The sequence below is a fragment of the Pocillopora verrucosa genome, chromosome 4 (assembly GCF_036669915.1).
Source record: "Pocillopora verrucosa isolate sample1 chromosome 4, ASM3666991v2, whole genome shotgun sequence".
Lineage (NCBI taxonomy): Eukaryota > Metazoa > Cnidaria > Anthozoa > Scleractinia > Pocilloporidae > Pocillopora > Pocillopora verrucosa.
The window spans coordinates 9,297,630-9,304,407 of NC_089315.1; the positions used below are offsets into that span (position 1 = coordinate 9,297,630).

At 39.6% G+C, this 6,778-nt stretch overlaps 1 pseudogene; it reads left to right on the plus strand.

Moving 5' to 3' along the window:
- Positions 1 to 6,086: 6,086 nt before the first annotated feature.
- LOC131775796 (serine/threonine-protein phosphatase 4 regulatory subunit 2-like) lies at positions 6,087 to 6,778 on the plus strand (annotated as a pseudogene).

The window sequence follows — 6,778 nt, forward strand, 5'->3', positions numbered from 1 at the left end:
AGAAAAACGATAACAAAATAACTTCTTTCTCACTTCGATTCTGCTGAAAAACTGACTTAAAACAATAATCTAACGCTTTTAAATCAATCTATTGAATTAATGTCAATCACGATTCTTATCATCGAATAAATCTGTCAACACGAGGCAACGCCTATTTATTAAACGAAACAGTTTGTTTGGCACTGATGGCTTCCGGAGATTGCATTGGCTTTTCCACATTTGTTTTAGAGTAGAAAGACAATGTTTTTGTATTTAAAGAAGCTAAATCGTGACCAAGCTGCTTGAATTCTGTAGCTTTAATCAAAGGTGGTTTGAAGGAAGGATGAGTTTGTGACGTTTGTTTAACAGCTTTGGCATCTGAATTACCATTGTTTTCTAGATCTATTGAAACAGGGGATGCTGTACTCTCAGGCAGAGGAGCACTATAACAACTACCTCTGAGCAGAAGGAGATGAAAATGATTTGCTTGAACATACTCATCATGAAACAGTGAAGTGATTGGACACTTGCACTTCTCTTTTGTGATCGATGAAAATGAATAAGTGTTCATAATTGGTTCAAAGGTGTTCCATTTTTTTTGCGACGATGAGAAGGTGCAAATGGGTCGCTTGAGGAAAGATGCACGACTGAAGACGTCCACAATTTCAGCCCAATTTCCGTTATCTTGCTGTTCTTGACATGATCCTCCACCTTAACCTGCGGATTTCTTCATGTTTCTCGTCACTTATTTCATCATTCCAGCGAGCAGTAGCTCGGTAAAAATAATTTTCATCTCCCCTGACAAAGACTTCTCTCCTTTGAGGAGGTAAATTTCCGGAAGCCGTGATTTGTGGATAAAAGACGTTAGCTTGTTAAAAATGGCTGTAGACACGTAAATTTAACTGAAATACTTTATTAGATAATTTCCTTTCATTTATAAGAAACTTTGTGATGTTTCGAGACCATTACGAGATGTCGATTTCGCGTTAAACTTCACGCAAGGTGAGAACTTTAGCGGTAGATTTTTAACACATATTTCATGGTTATTTAAACTAAAACTTACACTGCCCACGGATCAACATTGCTTTAATCCTTTTTCTTATAAAACGGCTGCAAAAAAGCGCTGAAATCTCTTTAAAAATCGTTTTTTTGGACGCCAAAAAAACTTTTCGCCACATACTCCTTTGTGACACTTTTTTTTCACTATGGAGATGACCATGGCGATGACCATGGCGATACCAGAACCCTTTGCGCATAGCAGGGGATCCAATTTCTGGTAACGCATTCATTGCAAGCTGCACAACGAGTATGTCTTACAGAGCTGTGTAGTGTACTGGCTGGAATCAGCGTTTTGTTGAAAACAGCTGTCTGTTTTTACGGTTAGAAACTTGCTTTTTAAAGATGCGGAGACTTGGAAGCTTCCTTTTTTTCGTATTCAGTGTAATTTCGACCGAAAACTGAACTCACCTATCGTTTATATGTAACAACTACATATATGATACTCTCAGGGGTAATTGGTAACTTATTGTTTGCTTAGTCACGCCATGGAAAATTAATTGGAAACCAGATTGTCAATAAGATTAAATTCAGGCATGCTACAGAAATTTGATACATAGACCGCATTTTTAAGTCTTACAATCATTTTTACGGTTTCGTGCCTTAGTAACTCGAATAATTGAATTGGTGAAATTTCCGTACAGCCCCATCCTACATTATGCATTCAGTTCTTGGATAGAGAAAACAATGACAAAAACAATACATTGCCATTGGGAAAAAAGATTTGTTCTACAATAGTATGGGGCTGTGCGGAAATTTTACCATTGTTTCGATCAAATTTATCGCTTTGGTGTCTCTGCGCGCACACAAATATGGAGGCTATAAACAAATTGCTAACTGTGAGTTGCTAGTAAATTGTTTTAAATCGATAACTAGCCACTCAAAGGATCGTGCGCACCAAGAGTAAAACTTTGGTAAAGGTGTGGGCGGTTAATAAAGGAAACCTAATGAAAAGAAAATAGTCTCTTCATCTTCACCACGGACTTTCTTCTTCGTCAAATTCCTCTCCCCTCCCCCTCCCCCCCTAGGTCACCCCATACGACAGAAACCAGGATAAGGTCGGGCCTGACAAGCCCTTTGGCTCAACTGCTGACTCCACCTTTCATGTGCCATTCTGGATGGGTATGGGACACCCTGTTGTCCAAGTTGGTCTCTGAATTTGCATTTGAAATAACATTTTTCCTTCCATAAAGAAACAGGTTAGATTTTTTTGGATTCTAGAACCATGAGTGAGATACTGACCAATCAATTATGATTATTATCAGGGGTCTTACAATCAATGGTTCTTACAATCAGGGGTCTTACAATCAGGGGTTCTTACAATCAGGGGTTCTTACAACCAGGGGTTCTTACGATCAGGGGTCTTACAATCAGGGGTTCTAACAACCAAGGGTTCTTACGATCAGGGGTCTTACAATCAGGGATTCTTACAATCAGGGGTTCTTACGATCAGGGGTTCTTACAATCAGGGGTTCAAATCAACGTGTCTTACATGACGAGTCTGTGCCCAGATGTTGATATTGATCGTAAAATCTTACGATCAGGGGTCCGTGTTGATCGTGAATTCTCGCATCCAGTGCGTATCCTCTGCTCAGATGTTGAAATTGACCTTACAAGATTATATTCGTATTAAACCCGTGCCCAGATGTTTATTGCGATTGTAAAATCTCACATCTAGGGGTCGGCGCGCAGATGTTGACATCGATCGTGAATTTTCCTTACATTCAGGGGTCTCATATTCAGGGGTTCTTACAATCAGGGGTTCTTACAATCAGGGGTTCTTACAATCAGGGGTTCTTACAATCAGGGGTTTATATCACTGTATCTTACATGACACATCTGTGCCCAGTTATTGATATTGATCGTTGTTCCTTACATTCAGGGGTTCAAATGAACGTGTCTTACATGACAGGTCTGTGTGGTTCTTACAATCAGGGGTTCTTACGATCAGTGGTTCTTACAATCAGGGGTTCAAATGAACGTGTATTACATGACGATTCTGTGCCCAGATGTTGATATTGATCGTAAAATCTTACGATCAGGGGTCCGTGTTGATCATAAACTTTTACATCTAGTGCGTGTCGTGTGCTCAGATGTTGATATTGACCTTACAATGTCACATCCATGTCAAACCCGTGTCCTGATGTTTATATCGATCGTAAAATCTTACGTCTAGGGGTCTGCGCGCAGATGTTGATATCGATCGTGAATGCTTTCGTTACATCCAGGGGTCTTAGATTCGTATCTTACATCCAGGGGTTTTTAATTGTATCTCTGAATAGTCGCCATGTCACAATAGCGAGTTATATAAGGTGGTGTTTTGTTAATATTGTACGGTAGTTTTATATAAGGGTCTGTTCCCAGCTACTGATATCGATCCTATTATTATCCACGTTCTGCGAGAAATATGTGAGACGAAACACGTATCGACGGAGGGCTTATACTATTTTGCGAAACGAAACGAAACGAAACGAAATCGGGTGAGATAGAACAAAACTAAAGGAATAATGCAGAGATATTTTCTAATAAGGTAAAGATAACTTTCACAAGGAGTTTGGAGTAATCGTTCATTAACAAGAAGGATTTTCATTCATTTCGCAAAATAGTAATTTTTGGAGAGATACTATTTTGCGAAATCGACTATTTTTACCCTTCAATAACTTTCTTTTCGGGTTACAAAAATACGCTTAAACATTTCATTATAGTATATTCTCGAAGGGTTCGGTCACCTCCTCTTTCACTATCCAGATATCATTGATTTCGCAAAGTAGTAATGTCAGAAAAATTACTGTTTGACGGAATAGCTAGGCTATTTCCCTCAGCGGTAACGATGTTGCTATTCTCGTGTCATACAATAGGTTTTCGGTAGGTTTTAATTTAAAGCACTATCAAATCTCAAAAGATCGAAGCTATCTTTACCTATATAAATGGCAACATCGTTACCGCCCACCGAGTGTAAATAATCCATTTCACAAAATAAACATTTTTCTGACAGTACTACATTAAATTAGTTTAGAAATTATTACATTAAAGAGGAGGTGACCGAGATCTTTTAGAATATACTATAATGGAAGGTTTAACTGTATTTTCGTGACATGGAAGAGATCACGTTAGTCACCGAAGGGTGAAAATAGTCCATTTCGCAAAATAGTAACTATCCTAGAATTACTATTTTGCGAAATACATTTTAATACGGTTTAAGAAATAAGAGGAGGCCAAAATGTTCGGTGATATACTAATTTGTAATGTTTAAATGTATTTTTGTTGACATGGAAGAGGTCACGTTAGTCACCGCTGGGTGAAAATAGTCCATTTCGCAAAATAGTAACTCTCCTAAAATTACTATTTTGCGAAATGAATAAAAATCCTTCTTGTTAATGAACGATTACAATAAATTCCTTGTGAAAGTTTCCTTAACCTTGTTAGAAAATATATCTGCATTATTCCTTTAGTTTTGTTCTATCTCACCTGATTTCGTTTCGTTTCGCAAAATAGTATAAGCCTCGACGTAGCAGCGTTACAGTCAGTCTGTCAAAACTTCCCTCTTCCTTTTCTCTTTATCTCATCGTTGAATGAGATAGACCTCCACTCAGTTTAGTGTAAGCTCACTGATCAGCCAATCAACGTGCTCCTTCTGTCTATTTGACAATTTTTCCATGAGCGCGTGTTGGAGATGAGGTGGTAAAATGGCTGTTATCAATCTCGTATCCAACAAGTGTGAATGGAATAACTTTTTTTGTTAAATTCTTTCAAATCTTGAACGTTTGGATGTTTGAAGCTTTATTCAGCACCGTAACAGTTGGCGCAAAGCATTTCAATATCAGTTGACTCGGTGTATGAGCTGATAACCGGAGTTGATTGCACCGATCAGAATACTGGAAGTGCAATATTCGGACTGAGTTGAAAATGAAATAAACTCACAGAACAAACTACGGTTCACGTCAATAGTTAATTAATTTTTCTCGGCTTGTGATCTTTGCTAGTCGAGGTTTACTTCCAATCTTGGTCTTCCACCTGACGTACAAAAGGCTGCTACACATATCGCACGGAGGGCGGTTAACTTGGATTTAGTGCCGGGTAAGTCAGTATTATAACTGACTCAACGTTCGTTTATGATACAGAATGATGAAGTCAGCGAAGTATATAATTTATTTGCGCAGAATCATTCACCACGTGGTTTAGATTTCCGAAACAAGTCTGCGAGTGACAGAAGAGAATATCGTAATGAGAAATAAATTTTCGAGATTATTCGTCGGGCTTAAAGGTAAATGCCAATCGAGTTTGAGACTGAAATCAATTATCTTCCTTTCCTTTGATTTAAGAAGCTATATACTATTTGCGCGGTTAAACCAGGTTTTATCCGTTAATTCTCTACTATTTTGAACAAATCCTACAGCAGTTATGACATCGTTCCATTTTTCCCATAACCAATTATTTTAATTTTCTTTTATTTCCCTTTAGTCGAAGTCCCATTTTAGTGGCGGCTGCTGCGATTTACATGGCGTCTCAGGCATCGGAGGAAAAGAGATCACAAAAGGTTTTAATTAACTGTTCTTCTTATGAAATGTTCATTAGATCTTTCTGAAGTAAGCCGTACTGAAATCTAACGAAATTTTTAGGAGTGCCCCTCGATCTGAAAGAGTATTATTTACTTCACGGTAAAACGCCTTTCGATTTCGTGCCGTAAACCAATTTGACACTAAGGGCCAATGAGAGGGAAAGAAATTATCACAAGGAACCAATCAGAACTCAAAGTAAATACACGTAACCAGCGGTAGAAGCACGGGAAAACGCCGCTTATGGCCAAGTCTTCCAGGTTCCGCGCATGGTTGGTCAAGAGAGTAGTGCGAGTTAGTAGAACCATTGAAAAATGGTATTTCTGACGATTGAGTCTGCGAATAAGGCATAAATATTTTGTCGGCACGAGATACGACAAGGCCCGGGCCTCAGGCCCGAGCATCATGGGTAATGATGCAATGGTATATAAGGGGGAGTATAGCACGTGGCGTCCATCTAGGCCTCAGAACCAACCGTCCACCTCTGGCTGATGACAAATTTATTGGTCTTTTTCTGGTCTTTCCTTCTTGCTGTCGCCATGTCAATCGAGAAAGAAGACGTGGAAGCACTAATCAAGGCTAACAATGACAACCTTCTCGCTTCTTTCAAAGGCCTCTTAGAGCAGACCGTTTCCCAAATCAAACGGTCGAACGAAGAATCGGCGGAAAGCCAGATGAAGGAGATCAAGCGCATCAAATTCAACGAGTCGCATAAATTTAAGAAAAAGGCTAACGAGGACCAATTCAACTTTAACCAGAAGCTGAGCGAGATGCCAAATCCGCCGCCGAAAATTTACAGCTCGAGAAGGTCAAAAACCAGCTTAGAAGAAGATGAGACACTAATTTCTGAGCGGCAGAAACACATTCTACTGGCAGACAAGTCAGATTACGGATGCGCTACGGTTGATAAATATATAAAGCACAGTTTGGCAGATGACTCGGATGATGAGAAGCGGATATTCAAGGCTGAATCGCGCGCTCGTACTTTTGTCAACGCATTGAAGAAGAAGAAGAAATCTTCGGCGCCGGCAGAGTCTACCATGTCAAGCCAACCGCGGCCTATTCCCGCACTTGTGCCTGGTTTTTCGCCTCGACCCAAACCCGGGACATGTTTTGCGTGTGGTAAACCTGGCCACTGGCGCGCATCCTGTCCAACAATGGCCCAGCAAAATACATCAACAAAGTGA